General features: G+C 44.6%; 1 protein-coding gene and 1 pseudogene across 2 annotated transcripts in view; one reads left to right on the top strand and one right to left on the bottom strand.

Annotated features, from left to right (window-relative positions):
* Positions 1 to 22,468, top strand: part of LOC124615805 (acetylcholine receptor subunit beta-like 1) — an 882,018-nt gene that overhangs the window by 344,574 nt on the left and 514,976 nt on the right. The gene's annotated exons all lie outside the window — the stretch shown is intronic.
* On the bottom strand, positions 16,441 to 16,558 carry LOC124617341 (annotated as a pseudogene).

The following is a 22,468-nucleotide window of genomic DNA, read 5'->3' as shown; positions in this document are numbered from 1 at the left end:
GAGCCTGTATCTAATATTTTCTGGGTCTCATGAACAAATAAGGCGAGTTGGGTCTCACACGATCGCTGTTTCCGGAATCCATGTTGATTCCTACATAGTAGATTCTGGGTTTCCAGAAATGACATGATACGCGAGCAAAAAACATGTTCTAAAATTCTACAAGAGATCGACGTAAGAGATATAGGTCTATAGTTTTGCGCATCTGCTCGACGACCCCTCTTGAAGACTGGGACTATCTGTGCTCTTTGCCAATCATTTGGAACCCTCCGTTCCTCTAGAGACTTGCGGTACACGGCTGTTAGAAGGGGGGGGCAAGTTCTTTCGCGTACTCTGTGTAGAATCGAATTGGTATCCCGTCAGGTCCAGTGGACTTTCCTCTATTGAGTGATTCCAGTTGCTTTTCTATTCCTTGGACACTTATTTCGATGTCAGCCATTTTTTCGTTTGTGCGAGGATTTAGAGAAGGAACTGCAGTGCGGTCTTCCTCTGTGAAACAGCTTTGGAAAAAGGTGTTTAGTATTTCAGCTTTACGCGTGTCATCCTCTGTTTCAATGCCATCATCATCCCGTAGTGTCTGGATATGCTGTTTCGAGCCACTTACTGATTTAACGTAAGACCAGAACTTCCTAGGATTTTCTGTCAAGTCGGTACATAGAATTTTACTTTCGAATTCAATGAACGCTTCACGCATAGCCCTCCTTACGCTAACTTTGACATCGTTTAGCTTCTGTTTGTCTGAGAGGTTTTGGCTGCGTTTAAACTTGGAGTGAAGCTCTCTTTGCTTTCGCAGTAGTTTCCTAACTTTGTTGTTGTACCACGGTGGGTTTTTCCCGTCCCTCACAGTTTTACTCGGCACGTACCTGTCTAAAACGCATTTTACGATTGCCTTGAACTTTTTCCATAAACACTCAACATTGTCAGTGTCGGAACAGAAATTTTCGTTTTGATCTGTTAGGTAGTCTGAAATCTGCCTTCTATTACTCTTGCTAAACAGATAAACCTTCCTCCCTTTTTTTATATTCCTATTAACTTCCATATTCAGGGATGCTGCAACGGCCTTATGATCACTGATTCCCTGTTCTGTACATACAGATTCGAAAAGTTCGGGTCTGTTTGTAATCAGTAGGTCCAATATGTTATCTCCACGAGTCGGTTCTCTGTTTAATTGCTCGAGGTAATTTTCGGATAGTGCACTCAGTATAATGTCACTCGATGCTCTGTCCCTACCACCCGTCCTAAACATCTGAGTGTCCCAGTCTATATCTGGTAAATTGAAATCTCCACCTAAGACTATAACATGCTGAGAAAATTTATGTGAAATGTATTCCAAATTTTCTCTCAGTTGTTCCGCCACTAATGCAGCTGAGTCGGGAGGTCGGTAAAAGGAGCCAATTATTAACCTAGTTCGGTTGTTTAGTGTAACCTCCACCCATAATAATTCACAGGAACTATCCACTTCTACTTCACTACAGGATAAACTACTACTAACAGCGATGAACACTCCACCACCGGTTGCATGCAATCTATCCTTTCTAAACACCGTCTGTACCTTTGTAAAAATTTCGGCAGAATTTATCTCTGGCTTAAGCCAGCTTTCTGTACCTATAACGATTTCAGCTTCGGTGCTTTCTATCAGCGCTTGAAGTTCCGGTACTTTACCAACGCAGCTTCGACAGTTGACAATTACAATACCGATTGCTGCTTGGTCCCCGCATGTCCTGACTTTGACCCGCACCCGTTGAGGCTGTTGCCCTTTCTGTACTTGCCCAAGGCCATCTAACCTAAAAAACCGCCCAGCCCACGCCACACAACCCCTGCTACCCGTGTAGCCGCTTGTTGCGTGTAGTGGACTCCTGACCTATCCAGCGGAACCCGAAACCCCACCACCCTATGGCGCAAGTCGAGGAATCTGCAGCCCACACGGTCGCAGAACCGTCTCAGCCTCTGATTCAGACCCTCCACTCGGCTCTGTACCAAAGGTCCGCAGTCAGTCCTGTCGACGATGCTGCAGATGGTGAGCTCTGCTTTCATCCCGCTAGCGAGACTGGCAGTCTTCACCAAATCAGATAGCCGCCGGAAGCCAGAGAGGATTTCCTCCGATCCATAGCGACACACATCATTGGTGCCGACATGAGCGACCACCTGCAGATGGGTGCACCCTGTACCCTTCATGGCATCCGGAAGGACCCTTTCCACATCTGGAATGACTCCCCCCGGTATGCACACGGAGTGCACATTGGTTTTCTTCCCCTCTCTTGCTGCCATTTCCCTAAGGGGCCCCATTACGCGCCTGACGTTGGAGCTCCCAACTACCAGTAAGCCCACCCTCTGCGACTGCCCGGATCTTACAGACTGAGGGGCAACCTCTGGAACAGGACAAGCAGCCATGTCAGGCCGAAGATCAGTATCAGCCTGAGACAGAGCCTGAAACCGGTTCGTCAGACAAACTGGAGAGGCTTTCCGTTCAGCCCTCCGGAATGTCTTTCGCCCCCTGCCACACCTTGAAACGACCTCCCACTCTACCACAGGTGAGGGATCAGCCTCAATGCGGGCAGTATCCCGGGCAACCACAGTCGTAGTCCGATCAGGGGATGCGTGGGACGAGCTGGCCGTCCCCGACAAACCCCCATCCCGACCCCCACAGTGATGCCCATTGGCAACAGCCTCAAGCTGTGTGACCGAAGCCAACACTGCCTGAAGCTGGGAGCGAAGGGATGCCAACTCAGCCTGCATCCGAACACAGCAGTTGCAGTCCCTATCCATGCTAAAAACTATTTTGCTAAGAACGTCTGAACTAATCTACAGAGAGCGCAGACAAATCGACAAAATTTAAACGGTTATTAAAATACAAGATTGCCTAGTAAATGCAGTAATGCTGCTACTTGCGCACTGCTGACACTGCTCGGCGGCGGAAGGAGACTAAGCGAAATTACACTATTCAGGTACTAAAACACGATGCTACACTCTCAAATACTATAATACGCCCGAAATTTATGAATTAAACAATGCAAGAACCAAAAACACGCAAAGAAATTAAGAATTAAACTACGTAACAAATGAGTGAGCTAGGAGTATACGACTTGCTGCTCAGCTGCTTATCCAGCCCTTTCTGTGGTACGCACGATGTTTTCTCTGTTATATCCTGCATTGCAGTCGGTCAGAATTTCTGCAATACACTCACGCTGACTGAAGAAATCAATGATATCCTTGTAGCTTTTCGTTTGTCTCTCTCTCTCCTTTTTTCTAGTTCAACGTGGTAAAGAACACAGACCGACGAACAATACAGTGTCAATTCCGTTGGTCATTTTGGAACTGGGAGAGAATGAAAGTGTGTAACTGGCCGAATTGGAGATTCCAAATCTGGATAATGAACTGTGTGTTCTGATTAACTTGAGATTCAAAAAATGGCTCTGAGAACTATGAGACAACTTCTGAGGTCATCAGTCCCCTACAACTTAGAACTACTTAACCATAACCAACCTAAGGACATCACACACATTCATGCCCGAGGAAGAATTCTAACCTGCGACCGTAGCGGTCGCACGTTTCGAGACTGTAGCGCCTAGAACCTCTCGGCCACCCCAGCCGGCTTACTTGAGATTCCTTTTACTTTCGTTGAACAAGAGTAGCAATCTGTAAGGTGTTTTCTAGGTTCCCTCCATAACTGTGGTACGCCAAATGGCATATATTAGTGGTTTACATGCAGCCAAGCGGGAGCAACATGAGTAACAATTCTGTAGCGCCCAACCCTTATCATCATTTACCTTTGCTTCAAAATACAACTCGTATGTCGATTTGACGATCGGTGAAATGGGATGTCTTTGAGACTTAGTCGTAACCTCGGCATGCACTTAATAGAAAAGATCAGTTGTATCAACACGCTTCCTAGACGTCATTGTGTATAAGAAACAGGGGTACATGTGCAAACAGTATTCTTCACGTTAGCGGATGTGCAGTCGTTAAAAATCGATACTGTGTGATCTCATAGTGAGGCAGTCGATGGTCGACAGTCAACTGACTGATGCAACTGCACTTTACCTACCAGAAGTGGTTTCTCCTCTTTACTCCCACCACTAGGCAGTAATAATAACGCAACCGAATGCAGATAAAATTGCATTTCCAGAGGAAAGTTTCCATGATAGCGAAGAATGGTTTTCACCATTGTCACAGGAGCACTGAACTACGTAACAATCGCATAGTTTTGTTCAACAGTAAATTTCATTGTCGCACTATGTAGCACGTAAGACAGAAGCGCTCTAAATACTTCGACAGCTGTACCTAGCGTATGTACGAGGGACGTTCCGAAAGTAAGTTTCGTCACTGTAATTCTTCATCTTTCCGGACGAGGCGTTGTCACGTTGAACAGTCAGGTTTCTGCTGGTTATTCACCCCTTTCTTACACAGTATTTCATCTGCAAGACTCGCAGTCTTCTTCATGTGCTGTCTGACATTGCATCTGAAGAAGACTGCGAGTCGCATTTGAAATATCGTAGAAGAAAGACGTGAATAACTAGCAGAAATGCCACTGTTCAACAAGACAAGTTTCGTTATTGTTTTTGAACGGGAAGATGGTACACCAGGTGACATAAACAAACACCATATGAATCCACGCCCATTGTTGGTTCAACGACGGAATGGGCGTCAACGGCGAAGGAAAGGCCCATGCAGAGAGCGCCGAAGAAGAGAGAGTAGCGGCATCCTGGTGTTTCCGAGGTTATTCGAGTATACATCACGATGGCGGACGGACGTGTATTGGCAACGTGGTCTCCAGGGGAGATGCGTGCTGTTATCTGGTATGAATGGGCACGTGGGAGTAGTGTCTGCATCATCCATTAACGCGTACAGACCGTGCGTGTTGAAGAAGTCATGTCCAGTCGGATAGCTGGTCGCTGGTGTTCCTTGCCTCATCGGGCATTCACCTGCTCCCTGCACTGGAAACCGCAATCTCATGACGTCATTTCCAAAGCAACGCTGAGGTGGAACAAGTTGTGTGACAATTTCTTGCATCGCAGGGCATCGAGTTTAACAGAGTGGTTTCTTGAAACTGACCGCATAGAACAACAATTTATCGAAGTCGGTGGTGACTACGTCGAAAAATAGTGAAGGAGTATAGTTCATGATCCCATACGGTATTTGTTTTTGCAATAAAATTTCCGTGTGAAAAACATTGACGAAATTTACTATCGGAACGTCCGTCGTATGAGCAGAATGGAATAATCATAGGCATCCACACTTTCTGACAAAAACAGTGAAGCACCCAGAAGACATGGTCTTGTTGCTTCATACGCGTATGCATCATCGGCGATTATGCAGATGATTAGTCGCAATTCTCAGCGACAGGCAGAACGGCCACCAGAGCATATTAGTGATGGTCACGTTTAGTGTTGTTATCACACCTTGCATATAAAGGATGTGAATAGCGTCAGATATTGAGTGATCTCTGTGAAGCCGGCCGAAGTGGCCGAGCGGTTCTAGGCGCGACAGTCTGGAACCGCGCGACCGCTGCGGTCGTAGGTTCAAATCCTGCCTCGGGCATGGATGTGTGTGATGTCCTTATGTTAGTTAGGTTTAAGTAGTTCTAAGTTCTAGGGGACTGATGACCTTAGAAGTTAAGTCCCATAGTGCTCAGGGCCATTTGAACCATTTTGATCTCTGTGAAAAACAGGCCGGTGATACTGTGAGACAGTGTTATCAGCACGTGGCACCGTTCCAAAAGGTCCTCATTGTGGGTCTTCATTTCCAACTGGTCGAACCACGCAATATCCAGATTTGTGAGGCGTTCAGGCGTTACAGTGACCCGATGTTAGACTCGATTGCAGCTTGAGGGTAGGCACACTCGTTGCCAATGTTATGATGGCCACGGGTGACCTCCTTAACGCAGGATCGCCTTATTGTGGACCAAGCGCACTGTAATCCCCCTTCGCATCAGCGCCTGCCATTCGAGAAAAATAATGAGTTGGCTGCTACTTTATGTGTCATATAGCACCATTCTTCTGAGACTAGCATCAATCGGATTAGCCAGTTACCGCCCCATACGTAGGCTTCCACTAACACCAGAGCAGAAACGGCTGCGTTTCGAGTGTTTGCCTGATCGGAAAGTATGGATTGCTCATAAATGACTTCGCATTGTTTTCAGTGATGAAACGCATTTCTTCACTAAGCCGGATGACCATCGTCGGCGAGTAAGGCAGCGACGTTGGGACATGTCCTATTCCTCCAATGTTATGGTGAGCCACGTTGGTGTTATTACAGACATCATGGTGTGGGAAGCCAGTAGGTAAGACTTCAGGTCTCTGACGATATTGATTGAGAGAACTCTGACGCCACAAAGGGGCGTCACGAACATTCTGAGTCCTTTTGTATTACCTCTCATGCGACAGCGTCAGGGTGCCATTTTGCAACAGGACAACGTATGCCCACATATGGCATGTGCCGCTATGAACTGCTTGCGTCCTGTTAAGGTACTCCCACGGTCAGCAAGATTCCCAGATCTGACCCCCCAGAACATGAGTGGAACCAGCTTGGACAACACCGTCCCATTGTCAGTATACAAGATATAAAGAAGAATTTTCAACGGTTGTTGACCGGCTTCACTCAGGACACGATACAACGGCTGTACGACTCGCTTCCCAACCGAATCAGTTCGTGTATTGAGGCCAGATAGTGTGGAGTATCATACAGATAAATGGGCGTACGTTACCAAGTTTTTTGTAAATATGATTTGATTTTACCGTCACTGAAGTAACATCACATACCCTCTCAAGCTATGAAGTTTCGTTTCCATCACCCCTCCTGGGTGCTTCAGTTTTCTTGTCGGGTGGTGTATATCAAGGGTGGAAGTACAAACATTGGGGGCAGTGGCCGGTGTGCAGATGTCCATACACCACCAAGTGAACGTATTTAGACCTCCCCGTCGGCAGGTATCGCAATAGTACCTGCGTAACGCCGGGTGTTCATCAAAGGAACGAACTACCTCTATCTCTGACTTATGTTTGCTGATAGTGTCTGACACGGAGGCATTTTGCCTTGAATGTCTGGCGACAGCAATGTTTCAACAAAAACGGAAGGGACAGTCAGGTTATGCCCTTAAGGTGCTTATTTTACAACGAAAATAGTTTTCTGATTAGTTTACTCAAACTGAGTATGAAGGGTCGATCTGTATTTATTTTCTTCGGAGAAGAAAAACTTCTTAGCCAAGATCGCAATAAAACACTGTATTGTGGATAACCTGTTTCGGTAAACTGTGTTACCATCATCAGATCAGTAACAGCATTACAAAAGGTGCAACAAATAATGCCAAATTAATTCATAGAGGAATTAATGACAACATACCTTCTTAGAGGTTATTATAAACATTTTGTGCCAGGTGCACACAAAATCTTTCCATTAAATCTCCAGATGCCCAACATATGACATGAAGATGTGTTGTCATATGAAAAGTAAAAGTTAAAATTACCATGTACACCAATCGCCACAACAAAAATGGTTCAAATGGCTCTGAGCACTATGCGACTTAACTTCTGAGGTCATCAGTCGCCTAGAACTTAGAACTAATTAAACCTAACTAACCTAAGGACATCACACACATCCATGCCCGAGGCAGGATTCGAACCTGCGACCGTAGCGGTCACGCGGTTCCAGACTGAAGCGCCTTTAACCGCACGGCCACACCGGCCGGCAATCGCCACAACATTGCATCCACAAAATGACACATCATGCCTTCTAGGGTGCCTCAAGAATGATTATCAGCAGCAACTACATTCCATGAACTGACAACAATTGCGACAAGCATCGCTGCAGTGCAGAGTTTCTTCCATTAAAAGTCAAATACGTAACTTAAAACCAACCATGATTCCAAATATAAACGCTCTGAAATGCTAAAAAGCTTCTTATGGTTTATTTCCGACAAAACATAGTTAAGACATCCTATACATCATGTATCATTACAAAACTGCATAGCTAAGTAAGCGCTAACATAAATACTAAACAAAATTGAAATTTTTAAAACTTTGTAAAATAAGTTAGACTGAATACCAAAAAACATATAGGAAATTGTTAAATATAGCTGTCTTCAACCCAAGGTCTGGAGCTAGCGCAACTAATCTTAAAATTATACTGTTAAAGCGCAACACATCTTGCTTAGACCACGGAAAGATTAGGCGATGTTATTGCCTATATCAAGACCATAGTTACTACGTGGCATGCCAACAGAAAGCGGTCAAAAAACGGTTTCAGCTTGTTCCTTAAATTGAGCACATTGACGTCTGTAGCCAAATAACACTGAACAAGAAAAACAAAACCTGATCCTGAATCACAACCCTATGAAAACTCATTCATTTCGTCACATGAATATAAATTACGAACTAATATATACCGATGCCTAGGAATACTGTCATGCAACCAACTATCTGTCTTCATCGATCAACCTACACAAAGGCAGTCCAGTGTGGATCGAACTCTGAATAACCCATAGGATACGTCAGAGATCTAACACATTAAACTACGTATTTGACTTTCAGTGGTAGAAACTGTGCACTGCAGTGACTTCTTGTCAGTTCATCTCATGCATTGGCTGTTGATTTGTCAGTCTTGTGGGGCCCTAGTAGGCATAACGTGTGATTATATGGTTGCAATGTTGTGGCGACTGGTGTACTTGGTAATTTTAACTTTTACTTTTGACGTGCCAACATATCATTCATGTCATATGTTGTGCATCTGGACATTTAATGGAAAGCTTTTGTGTGCATCTGGCACAAGATGTTTATAAAAACCTCTACGGAGGCATGTTGTCATCGATTCCTCTATGGATTAATCTGGCATTATTTGTTGAACAGTTTGTAGCACCTTTCATAATGTTGTTGCAGATATGATGATGGTAACATAGTTTACCGAAACCGGTTATCCACAATACAGTGTTTTATTGCGGGTTGGCTAAGAAGTTTTTCTTCTCCTAAGAACAGTTTTCTAAGTACTGCAGCGATACTTCTAAAGAAATAAGGACGTTAAAGTTAAGCAGAATGCTGGTTCAGTGAAATGAATACAAAATGTGTTTATCCAACAGAGCAAAAACGACCTATTGACGATAAAAAGGTAGGAATTTCTTTTGTAGGACATAATATTGAAAAAACTAGACAGGGACTTTTGAGAGAGTAAATTTACAAGAAAAGCGTGTTTAATATAGAAAACAAATCATCTTTCAAGAAAACAAGAAATTTTTAGAAGTATCTGCTTACCGAGGAAAATAACGACGTATGGAGCAGAGGTCGTACTCGTATTATACAAACAGTTACTGTTCATTGTGAATCATTTGACTGAGGTTTCCTCGGACTGGATCACAATACACGTGATTGCCACTACACTTTGGGGGTTGAAGCAGAGGGAGGACGGGACCATAAACAGGCTGTCCTCCTCTAAAAAAAATAAAAAGTTTCATCAACGAGAAACCCAAAAATAGTAAGTTTTTTTCATTTACATGAACTGCCGCAGCATTGCCCAGGTCCTGCCGACTATAGCTTGGCTATCTATCCCCTGAATCGCGAACCACTCTGAAACCTATCTGCAAACATCGACACTTGCTCAGGCTTGTCCTTGGACGCAAGTTACTGGCACAGGCAATTTTGCGAAGTACTTACAGTCACACAATATACGCGACAAAGAGCGGGCATTATGAACGGAGACCTTGTGGAGCGGGTGCAGCGACACATTAGCGGGAAGTATTGTTTTATAGTTATGTGAGTGTCAGCAGTCATTTCTCGCAGATATTGTAACCTTGGTGATTGCAACGGACAATTCGGAGCAACACGACGAAACTCTCTACTCAGCTGTTCCCTCACACGCAGTTCACAGCGTAAGCAATCTCCTGTAAGGGCTACGCTGGGAAGTGTGTGACCATACATCGCATATTTTTGATCATTTTTCTTGAGTTTGCTATCTATTGTTAGGTGTGAAGAACTTAGTTTATCGTCTACGTGTTTAGAGTGACAAACGACGCTCAGTCCCTGGTTTCCATGCAGAGACCTCTGTCTGTGGTATAACTCTTTTTCAATCCATCGCTTTTTGTATTACAAGATTGAGCACACGATTGTCTGCGAATCAGGTGTTACAAATAACACATTCTTTGGTCTAGCCTGAACTTACATGCGTATAATAAAAGTTGATTACTTTTCATTAACACTGCCTTGACGTAATACGATTCCAAACTTGTACTCCTCAGATCAAGCGCCGTCGTCGAATAGGCACTATGCCGGCCGATGTAGCCGAGCGGTTCTAGGCGCTTCAGTCTGGAACCGCGCCACCGCTACGGTCGCAGGTTCTAATCCTGCCTCGGGCATGGACGTGTGTGATGTCCTTATGTTAGTTAGGTTTAAGTAGTTCTAAGTTCTAGGGGACTGATGACCTCAGAAGTTAAGTCCCATAGTGCTCAGAGACATAGGCACTATGATGATAATTCAGTTGATTTTTATTTTGATAATATTATGATACATTTTCTTGTTTTATGTTTATAGCACTACCATCCTCACGCATATCAGATTCTGTTACTATAATTTGTGTGGAGTAAGAAACGCGGTTGTGTGAGGGGCTCCCTTCCATATTAGACTACTAATCACTATATTATAAAGTGAATAACGCACACTGATGAAGCAAGACATTATGACCACCTGCTTCATAGCGCGGTGGTCTGTCTCTGGAACGCAATAAAACAGCTACTCAGCGTGGCATGGACTCGACAAATCAAAAACTCAAAAAAAGGGGTCAATAGCTCTGAGCACTATGCGACTTAACTTCTGTGGTCATAAGTCCCTTAGAACTTAGAACCACTTAAACCTAACTAGCCTAAGGACATCACAGACATCCATGCCCGAGGTAGGATTCGAATCTACGACCGTAGCGGTCGCGCGGTTCCAGACTGTAGCGCCTAGAACCGCTCGGCCACACCGGCCAGCTGCCAAAGGCAGCATTAGGCTTAATACCAAAGAAAGCCGGAACGCAATACAACAGCTACTCTGCGTGGCATGGACTCGACAAATCATTGGTAGGTTTCAGGTGGCACAGGTCACGCAACACCTGCAAATTACTGGCCGGTGGTTTGTAGGCGCGGATACGTCGTTCAGTAGCTTCCTAGGTGTGTTCATCGTGTTTAAATCAGACCTAAACATCAACATCGGGTCACCATCATACTCCTCAAACCACGGTTCAGCGTTTCTGATTTTTTTTGCATGGAGCACGGTAAATGTAAATGTCGTGTGACTAGGTCCCCCCGTCGGATAGACCGGTCGCCAGGTGCAAGTCTTTCGATTTGATGCCACTTCGGGGATTTGATGGAGCACAGTTATCCTGCTGGATTCATTTAACGAATATATATACACACATGAACACACACACACACACAAACACACACACACACATATATATATATATATATATATATATATGTGTGTGTGTGTGTGTGTGTGTGTGTGTGTGTGTGTTCATGTGTGTGTCTGTAGCTATACTACGTCATTCGTTAAGCAAATGACGTACTGACAGTTCTACCACACTTTCGACGACCTTGATTACAGTATACGATTCACTGAATTATTTAACTTCGAAAAAACACGCTTAAAGGCACACTACTCGTACTAAGTGTACTTGAAATTTTTTGTTGCAACAAGAAGTTGGGTGGCCAATTAGCCTGTGGTCAATATTCGTTAACGGGAAAGGTATTTGCATGTATGCCCACTAGGTTATAGTCATAAAAAATAATATCTGCAAGTTTTGAAACAACGTACTAATGAAAATACTGAGCAACTAGTCCAGTAGTAAGAAATGACTGTGATGACTAATGTGTGTAATGCTATTAAATTGTTTGCTGTTAATCCGTTTCAAATCAGTTTTAGAGCCAAATAGAATTAATGAATTTAAGCTGCTATATTCAGTGTTAGCTTTTCATATTTACGCAACAGTTAATTTTATTAATCGTTTTTTCACTGTTTCAGCATAGTTATAATTTTATAATGATTGTAGAAACACTCGCAAAAACTCCGGAATCATTCATGTTCTTTTCTGAATTCAAGAAATGTCGAGAGTCATTCTTCACAAACTTTGTACCACTTATCTGCGTTACAGCACATAGACACTGTCGAAGTAGATGTCCTTTTAGTGGCGGACCGGAATTTTCCTCTCTCTCGCAGTGCTTCCAATCTAAATTTGTAGCTAATAATCCGTGGCATTAGATGGCTTCCTCCATGGACTCATCGACATCGTCAATTCACATTAATGTAGCCACCTGAATAATCACCTTCTGTACCGCGAACCGCTGCGAGATGTGCAGGAAGAGAGTCAAATCAAATGGCTCTAGACACTATGGGACTTGAAATCTGAGGTCATCAGCCCCTAGACTTAGAACTACTTAGACCTAGCTAACCTAAGGACATCACACACATCCATGCCCGAGGCAGGATTCGAACTTGCGACCGTAGCAGCAGCGTGGTTCCGGACTGAAGCGCCTAGAACCGCTCGACCGAAGAGATTCAATGAGGCTCTCGGATGTACCGACAAGAATGTGCAGCCATGCCGACTCCAGTGCCAGGTGGTCCCACAGATTCTCGACTGCATTTAAATTCGGGGACTTTGGCGGCCACAGAAATATAATAAACTCTTCCTGGTGTTCTTCGAAAGATGCATGTACACTCCCAGCTGTGTGACGCGTAGTATTGTCCTGTTGGTAGATGCCATCGTGTTGTTATAAACAAAATGCAAGTAGGAATGGATATGTATTAATCCACTGTGCCTATCAGAATAACGAGACTGTTCTTTCGGACATGTTCGAAAGAACTGTCATCACACATTCATATAATTTGATAGGCCTAGCTGGGCAGTGAATGCACTTTCTTCAGTGTGGGCGCACAAATACGTCCGACCTCCTGTGGGAATCTCGGAAGAGCGAATGTGGAGGAAATGGACAGCGGCTGCGGGTAGGTGGCGCTCGATGGGGGTGTGGATAGGCCACGAGGCGAGCATCGATAGTCCGCGCACTTGCGATAACGCTGCGTCCCGGATGGCGCAGTGGTTACAACAGCTGCTTAACATGCGGTTAGCTGCCCTCTGCAATAAAAAATTAAAAAAAAAACTGACTGAATGGATCAGCGATGAACTTTGAGCGGATGTCATGGGACGTCCGCCCCGAACAAATGCAACGAACAATGTTGAATAAAAATGAGATTTTCTGATGGCAAGGTAGCTCAGCGTGTTTGGTTAGTTGCCCTCTGTAATAAAAAAAAACTGAGTTAATGGATCAACGATGAGCCTGAACAAGCGTTATGGTACGTCCTTCCCCGAACAAATAGAGCAAACAATAACGAACAAAATGAGATCACAAAAAAATGAAAGAACGGAAAGCACCCGGGTTGGAATTCCGGTCCGGTACACATTTTCACTCGTCGCCGCTGATTTCGCGGTATGTCCCAGTGCAGCTGACAGCAATGATCACTCACCTTTCCTTTCTTCTCGCCCCTCTCTTCAATTTACACATCAACACACATACTTAGCTCTCTATAATGACTCAGTATTTTACTGTCCAATCACATTTCTCACCTCCTACCTAAGCCCCCCACCCCTTTCTGGGAATTGGGTCTTCTAAGCTAATACACATATTGTGATGTTCTAATAACAGCCACTCAATGCGATTTACAGAGTATCCATGTAGATGTAGGAGTAGTATTTTAGTGTCGAAGCAAATTTCTTAACTCCTTATTAAGCATACACTATTCCTTTTCTTGGAAGTAGGCCAGTCAGAGACCTACTAAACGAACACACATACTCAATCGTAGCTCAGTATCAGCTCAGCGAATCGTATTTCTCAATTCCTCGTTAAGCCAAGCCAGCATTTGGAAATCTGTCAGCGAGCTTCTTATGGAAACGATGGGCGTAACATTCTTGTACACCTGCCATTTTCGTGCCACCGCCGATGGCGGCCCTTTTTCGAAACACCCCAATCACAGAGCTTCTCAGGCAATACAAATATCTAGCCCAGTCGCAGCTTGGTATTTTTTCTGCCGTATCATCTCGTCCAGTCACATTTCTGAGACCCCCCTCCCTTTCTATGGAAATACACCAGTCAAAGAGTTTACTATGGCAATGACAAGCATAGCATACCTTCACTCTCGTACAGTAGTGTTGGTAATTGCATAATGTCGACATAGTGTCAGATATATTCACATTATTGGCACCGTAACTTCGTCTGCCGTAGTTTAGAGGTCTGGAATGGTGAAACATAATTCTGTGAACAGTTTGACAGGACATTATCTGCTTGTTTTGCTAGTTTATCTGTTTTAGATGCAGATTTTATTAACAGTATATGCCTCAACATTCGTGTCTTGACCCTCTGGATGTCGCAACAAGATGCTTGCACAAGGCTCAGCTTTATTTCGTAGTGCAACATTTTGTGAGAAAAAGTTGCAACCAGTTGCACATCTAAATCAACAACGTATTTATGTTTTGCTATATTTGATGGTATTTGTCGGTAAAATGTAAAAGAATTAGTTCATTTACTACCAGCAACAATTTTGCGCTATTAGCTCACTATATTTAAAGTAAAAAGGGCAAATTTTTTCTAATAGTAATGTGTACGACGTGAAGACAGCATATATTTCCGCAATTAGTGTTGAAGGAATGGAGGATACACCATTTGAGCGGGGGAGGGAGGGGGAGGTGTTGGATATGCTATTGCGTCATGTTGTTCATACTTGGATTGACATTACATAAACTTCAGATCAAAGGCTAAAGGCCTCACTGAGTTTATGTTCCATGGAAGCTACACTGACGAACAGCTCTCACATGAACTTTTTTTAAAGATTTTCGTGTGTGATTCGCTTCACCAACCATCATTTTAAGGAAGACGACGGTAGTTCACCATGTTAGCAATAAGAAAAACTTAAATATTGTCATTATTTTTCTGGGAAATGTGAGGTGCTAAATTTTCCATTTTTGAGCGTAAATAATTATACTATGAGCATTTTCCTGAGGAAGTTTTTGGCTTATTTTGCAATTTGCGATTCCGGTATAGCTCCTGTGAGCAGTGTGTACCTCAGTTTATGTGTGTGAGCTTCGTAATCGTCTCATACATATGGCATCTTTATTTCGCATTTTAACGTACTGCGATAAAGAGATTAAAAGTTGCAGCCATCTCTACAGAGAAATCGAAAAACTATCTCTGTACTGGAGGAGAAAGGTGGAGAGGAGCAGATTAATCTTTAACGTCCCATCGACAACGAGGTCATTGTTGACGGAGCACAAGCTCGAATTATGGAAGGATGGAGAAGAAGGGAAGCGGCCGCGCTCTTTTGAAGTAACCATCCCGGCATTCGCCTCAAGCGGTTTAGGGAAATCTAGAGAACTAGAGAAACCTAAGTTAGGATGGCCGGACGTGGGTTTTAACCGTCGCCTTCCCGAATGCGAATCCAGTGTTCTAACCAATGCTCTACCCCCATCGGTATAGCTTTGTTCTGTTATATCTGAAAGTTACTCTTCAGTATTTGTGATCCAAATGTAAAACCGTTTTGCATCATGTTCTACAATAGAAAAATTTAATTTACATTACTGAATGGCCGTGCCCTTTCAAAGAAACCATCCCGGCATTTGCCTAGAGCGATTTAGAGAAATCATCGGAAACCTAAATCTGGATGGCCGGACGCTGGTTTGAACCTTCGTCCTCCAGAAAGCGAGTCCAGTGCGCTAACGTCTGCCCTACCTCGCTCGGTTGACCTAGTTGAAGCTCTGTTAGTTCTTATCTAGATGAAAACATAAAAGAAGTAGCAACTGCGGAAGAACCGCTGAAAGTGTCCACAATATCATTACTGCCTGTCCAGTATTTCCAACACTACCTACATCATATACAAGAAGACCTTCACCCAACTCCACAGGACAAGACACAAATTGAAATTCATAAAAAAGAGTAATAAATATGATTTGATTCCAACTGACAAGAAAATTATCTCCAATATGCAATCGTACCGTTTTTCCATACGCACTAAGGCCATTGGGAAGAGAACATGTCAACTGGCGAAAATCATGCTGGTGCAAGTGTCTCCAAGAAATCAGAAATTATCTGAAAGAGATGAAGACTGAAGAATTGAAATTCTGAACAAAGATACGCTTGGAATCAAGATTTTATATTCCCATCTCGAGAGAAGAACAAGAAAGAAAATCCAGCAAAGTGGTCAGAACTTCGAAAAGAACAGGACTCTTAAACTAAACTCCTTCCGCACAGGCCATGAAGGCCCAAAGGTACCGACTGGCCGCCGTGTTATCTTCAGCCCACAGGCGTCACTGGATAAGGATACGGAGGGGCATGTGGTCAGCACACCGCTCTCCCGGCCGTATATCAGTTTCCGAGACCGAAGCTGCTACTTCTCAATCTAGTAGCTCCTCAGTTTGAGTCACAAGGGCTGAGTGCACCCCGCTTGCCAACAGCGCTTGGCAGACCGGATGGTCACCCATCCAAGTGCAAGCCCAGGCCGACAGCGCTTAACTTCGGTAATCTGACGGGAACTGGTGTTACCACTGCGGCAAGGCCGTTGACTCAGGACTCTGATCAGATGAAAAATTATTGAAATTAGATCAGAAGCAGTTATTTACGTGGTCCATAGCAGGCCGTTTGAACAACATTAACAATAACTTAAGTTTGCAGGGAGGAGTTATGTTGTGTATGCCGTACAGTTTTATTAGGAAAATGTAGCGACTTCCGAGGCGTTGGTTGTAGTCTGATAGAACTAAAACTATAGCGCGCATTCTGCTCTACAAGATGTGCTACGGAAGTATGTTTCTTTGCACCGCTGCATGTTCTTGGGGTGACCTGCATCACTTTTGTATTATTATACAGGTAAGCTGAAGGTGACATTTTATCGAATGTAATTTTCTCATTGAGCCCACCATCTTATTTAACCTGTCAACGTCTTTGAACATTCCCATCTCGCATTTCGCATATTTTTCTTTTAAAAAAAATAATAAAAGAAAATAAAATAAAAAATAAAAAAGTTCCAGTGCGTGGTATGGCATGTTTTACGATTGCACTAGTACACGTATTTTTTTCTGAATTTTTATAAGATGTGTACCTCGAGGTCTTGCAATTGCTTTAGGACTTGAGCTCAAGTTTTTAGCGGCGGCGCTCGTTTTCGCCCTCACAGAAATGCGCAGAGCTTCATTATGGCGGCCGCACCTGGGCCCAGGTGCCTATTCAGGCCGTTATTAGCGCCTGTTACGCCCCGGGCTTCATCACCCCCTCCCACGTCACCTGCAAGGCTACGTCGCTTCCGGAGACAGCTGTCGCCTCAAGGCACACGAAGAAGACACTTGGTGACAATTACAACGGAACTCTCGACGTGAGGAACTAACTGAGATACTGCTCAATTAACACCACAAAGTAATCTAGTTAAAAAAAAAGCTGTTGTTCGATCAACTAACAATTGGTATGGACCCTGCCTCAGCCAGCCCCAGTTAACTGACTGGTAGACTGCCCTATGCAAAGAAGCTGTAACGGGTTGATCCCTGCGTTCCGATAATAATAATTTGTTTCCCGTCTATTCATTTCTACTTCACAGAAATTTCAAATCTAACGTAAGCATTCTGAAATGATTATTTCGTGATCTCTTTTAAAACACCTCCGTTATAATTCTGCTGTGTTCTGTTCGCATGGAAAATTTGCTGCATGCGTAATATATCTTGGCTGTTTAATTAATATACCGGTTCTATCACTAGATACGTTTCAGTTAAATTATATCTTCGAGATAGTCTGATTGCTTCGTTATGGCCATACGTATTTCTTGCGACTTAACAGCGGCTTTTGAGACAAATAACAGTGGCGTGGGAAACAGAATTCCATGGTACAAAAATCCCAATAGAAAAAGAACGAAATACAGTACTAACATGACTATAGCAGACGTTTAAAGTGACTGCCACTCATCTCTTGTCACTTCTGAGCCCTGGTCAGCAAGTTGTTGACGGCGGATCGAAGCTGGACTGCTGGAATTGCTGCAAGCTCACCCGCTGTATTTTGGTGCAGTTCTTGAATACTATGAGGGTTGTTGCGATACATCTTAGATATGAGGGCTCCCCACACAAAGTAAACGCACACTGACAGTGTGGGTGACCGGGGTGGTCAGCTAGGGCCGCAACCAGACTGACCTCTGCTAACTACTCTGTCAGGCGTGAAGAGTGTGTAAATATGCTCCAAGGTTCGGCCGGCTGTATGGGCATTTGCTCCACCCTATTGGAAGTAACTGTAGGTCTTTCCCTCCTCCATGAATGCTGCCACAACGAGTCTCAAAATGTTGGCAAAGTAATAACACGGCATACAGATTTTGTACACCAAACCACAACCATCTGATCATTCAATGGTGTTCTGTGGAATTTATGCAGATTCTCCGCTGCGCAGAATATATGATTCTGTGAGTTGACGTAACCATTCAGGTGATTCCTGAGCACGGGGTCCCGAATTCGATTCCCGGCGGGGACAGGGATTTTCACCTGCCTCGAGATGACTGGGTGTTTGTGTTGTCCTCAGCATGTTATCTTCATTCATGAAAGTGGCGAGATTGGACTGAGTAAAGGTTGGGAATTTGTACGGGCGCTGATAACCACACAGTTGAGCGCCCCACAAACCAAACATCATCATCATCATCATCATCGTTCAGGTGAAACCAGCCTTCATGAGACATAAAGAACAGGTCAATGTCCAAACCATTCACTGTTACCACTCACAAAACTGGAGTTGCAGAGGAGCATATGCTCGGTAGGGATGCATGTGCAGGTCCAGGCGGAGTATTGGTTCGCGTGATCGACATGATATGCCGGTCTCTTTCGAAGAGCGTCGGGTTGATGTGGCAGAGCTCTGTTGCATTTTCTGGTGAACTGCAGCTACATTTTCTGGTGTGCGGTACGTTTCGGGATGTTTTTTGACTCGTTCAAAACAGATCCTGTCGGGCGCCTATTGTAGACTAAGTGTTGCATGACACTCTTTTCTGGCACTTTGACATAACTCCTCAGCAAACAAGTGACCACACCGTTCCTGTGACTTCATTGTACGTAACTTTCCACAACAAACACCCGCTCTTCCACTGTGTACACCATCGTTCCCTTTGCAGTGCTCCATTCGCACTGCACAGGCCACACTACGCTCTGAACCGGCGTGGAACGCGTGACGGGTGTACGTGACACGCGGTGTGGTTATGTGCATACGTTCACGTCCAGTTGTATCCACTAGTTCGGGCCACATTCTTTTACCCCAACTTGTATATCTTATGTGTACTGCGCAAGCCGCCTTTCGGTGTCTGGTCGAGTGTAATTCTGGTTGGTTGGTTGATTCGGGGGAGGGGACTAAACAGCGAGGTCAGCAGTCCCATCGGATTAGTGAAGGATGTGGAAGGGAGTCGGCCCTGCCCTTTCATAGGAACCATCCTGGCATTTACTTGAAGCGATTTAGGGAAATCCCGGAAACCTAAATCAGGATGACTGGACTTGTGTTTGAACCGTCGTCCAACCGAATGCGAGTCCAGTGTGCTAACCAGTGCGCCACCTCGCTCGATGTAATTCTGGTACTACTATTTTATTCAGTCTTGTGGTTTGATGAGGACCGCCACGAATTTCTCTCTTCTGTCAGTCTATTCGTCTCAGAGTAGCACTTGCATTATGCATTGTCAATAATTTGTTGTGTGTGTTCCCAACTGTATCTACATGTAGCTCCTCTACAGTTTTTACCTCTACGGTTGTTCCCCGGTGCCTTAATACACATTTTATCATCCTGTCCCCTCTTCTTGTCAGTATTTTCCAGATGTTCCTTTTTTCGCCGATTCTGTGGACAACTTCCCTATTCCTTACCTTATCAATCCGCCTAATTTTCAACATTATTCCGTGGCACCACGTCCCAAATACTTCGATTCTCTTCTGTTCTGATTTTCCCGCCTTTCATGATTCACTACCGTACAATGCTGTGTGCCAAACGTGCATTCTCTGAAATTTCTTTCGCATACTAAAGCTAGTCTCTTTTTTATGTTCTCGTTTCTTCGTCCGTCATTGGTTATTTTGTTTCCATTGTAGCAGAATCCCTTAACGTCGTCGACTTCTTGATCATAAATTTTTGATGTTATGTTTCTCGCTATTGTTATATCTCCTCCCCATGAGCTCTAATTTCTCGTCGTGATTGTTTCGCGAGACGTATGTGGAACGAAGCAATACGTTGCTCGACTATTCCTGGAATGTAAGCTCCTGAAATTTCGAAAGTAAATGTCTCTGTGATCCACACTGCCCCTCTTGTAGCACCTGCCCCTCGAGTTTAATGAGTATTTCCATAACGCTCTCGTGCCGAATAAACGACCCCTTTACGAAACGCTCTGTTCTTTGTTCTATCTGTTGTATTATTCCAACCAAGAACTATCGTAATACTCAAGACCAAGTGTTTTGCAGGCCACTTCTTTCATGGATGAATTATATTTCCTTCTGAGTCTTTTCCTACATTTAATTTTACGTGAATGTGAATGTATGCTCTCCCGGCGTATAGAACTGGTGAAGAGTTCTCGAGCTTCCAGCCGGGTGGCGGTGTCTTCAAACTGCGACGTTTGGACGAGTGATATATTCATCATCTTCTGGCGAAGTGCTGAGACTTGCAGACGCTGACGAGACGAGCCTGTGCTTGGCTCGAGATGGTACAGTTTAGACAAAAATTTGTCATTCCTGCGGTTCCTAGGGGGGAGAAAATAGATCGTACCATTCTTGTTGATTTTTCCTTGCTGGTGGAGCCTGTAAAAGAGATAAAGCCACTCTGATGGGGGATTAGTAAAACTTAATCCCTCAGCAGGTCAGTGAAGTGCTGAGACTTTGCGGATTCCGGTCCCTTTATACCTGCGGCGTGCCCCCTGCCGCGGGAGGCTGTATCTAGAGGAGCCGGCTGGCGGGGTGGAGGGGGAAGCAGGTACGCCGTTCGTGTCTCCGTCAGAGCATTCCGGTCGCGTCTCGCGAGCTGGACGGTTCTTGGTGCTTTCACTGCGTATTGCGGCTAATGCTGGATTCCAGGCCGCGCTAAGTTGATAACCTTCGTCCCTGGTCACAAGATTCTCGTGGACCCGTATTTCTATGGATTGTTTAATGACGCTGTCCGAATAGCTCCAGACTCGGCACAGCACCCTGGTGTTCTCAAAATCAAAGGTGTGGTTTTCTTTGATACTATGTTAATCTTTAGCAGATTTTTCTGTCTGTCCAAGACGGACGTGTGTGATGTGTTCCTCGCACCTTTTCGAGATGCAGCGCTGCGTTTGTCCAATGCACTGTACACCACATTCGCAAGCAATGCTGTATATGCCAGGTGTGTTGAGTTTGAGTGGGTCTTTAGCTGAGCACAGCGGCTCTTTCGTCTTCGGCGGTGGTCGGAAGACGGTATTTATGTTGTATTTTCTCAGTAGCCTCCCGATTTTGGCTGACACTGTCCTCAAATATGGCAGAAAGGCGACTCTCTTTTTATCTTCCTCTTCTTCTTCTCACTCTTCCGTAAATTTGTCATCCTGTCTCCTCTTGACGGCCCTACCAATCTGTGTTTTACTGTACCCATTCTTCAGAAATACCTCTCTTAGGTGGTGTAATTCGTCTGAGAGGCTTTCTTTGTCACAAATGACGCGCGCCCTGCTTACGAAAGCGGTCAGTACTGACTGGCGTTGCGCCGGATGGTGGCAGCAGGTTGCATGTAGGTACAGGTCTGTGTGCCTCTTCTTTATATACAGTGAATGGCACAGCACGCCATCCACCTTCTTCCTAATCAGTGCGTCCACGAATAGAATACAGCCATTCTCCTCTACTTCCATCGCAAAGGTGATATTCTCATGTATGCTGTTTAAGTGGTCCATAAACTCCTCCAGTGACTGCCTGCGATGCTGCCAAATCAGGAAAGTATCGTCGACACAGCGGAAGAAGTGCCTGGGTTTGCGGTGAGCAGTTTGTAGGGCCGTCTCCTCAAAGTGTTCCATATAAAGGTTTGCGATCCCTGGGGCAAGGGGAGATCCCATGGCCACTCCATCCACTTGTTCATAATGCTCTCCATTGCACTTGAAGTAGGTGGTCGAAAGTGCATATTCAAAGAGCTTCACTGTTTCAGGCTCGAAGTGCTGATTAAGGAGTGCCAAGGCCTCTAGTAGAGGTACTTTCGTGAACAGGAGTAGGTCATCTCTCTGTATTCGGATGTCCTTCAGAATTCCCACGAAATCTGCGCAGTTTTTCAAGTGACGACTGCAGTGTCCCACCAGTGGTCTTAGCAGCGTTGCCAGGTATTTGGCCAGTCCATAACTGTGCGAGTTGATAGTGTTCAGAATCGGCCGTAGAGGTACCCCTTCTTTGAGAAGCTTGGACAATCCATACAGGCGCGGTGTCGTTTGGCGCTCTGGGATACAGCCGTTTCTTCACTGCCTCTGGCAGACCTGAGTCCTTCAGTAGCGCCACGGGTTTCCTGGTC

The sequence above is a fragment of the Schistocerca americana genome, chromosome 5 (genome assembly GCF_021461395.2).
Source record: "Schistocerca americana isolate TAMUIC-IGC-003095 chromosome 5, iqSchAmer2.1, whole genome shotgun sequence".
In the NCBI taxonomy this organism is placed as follows: Eukaryota; Metazoa; Arthropoda; class Insecta; order Orthoptera; family Acrididae; genus Schistocerca; species Schistocerca americana.
The sequence above is the reverse complement of the archived record's forward strand: the minus strand, read 5'-3'. Positions and strand labels throughout refer to the sequence as shown.